Genomic DNA, 257 nt, shown 5'->3' with positions numbered 1-257 from the left:
TTTTATGTAATAAAATTTATTGTAGCCTTTCCCTACAATGTAATGTTTAAGCTATAATTTATATTGTATATGCACATGTATGTTGTTCTTTATGAGACTGTTAATTCTTGTCAAAACAAACTTTTATGATGTGTTTTTTATTGTTTTTTTCAATTGCAGCATTACACACAAATGCTTTATCTAATGAATCTTCATCTATATTTTACTCATCATTCCACTTAAATGTAATTAAAGATTTACCATAACAAATAGATAAT

This window comes from Plasmodium gonderi (genome assembly GCF_002157705.1).
Source record: "Plasmodium gonderi DNA, contig: Pgo-contig_189, whole genome shotgun sequence".
NCBI lineage: Eukaryota > Apicomplexa > Aconoidasida > Haemosporida > Plasmodiidae > Plasmodium > Plasmodium gonderi.
Note: the sequence above shows the minus strand (reverse complement) of the source record.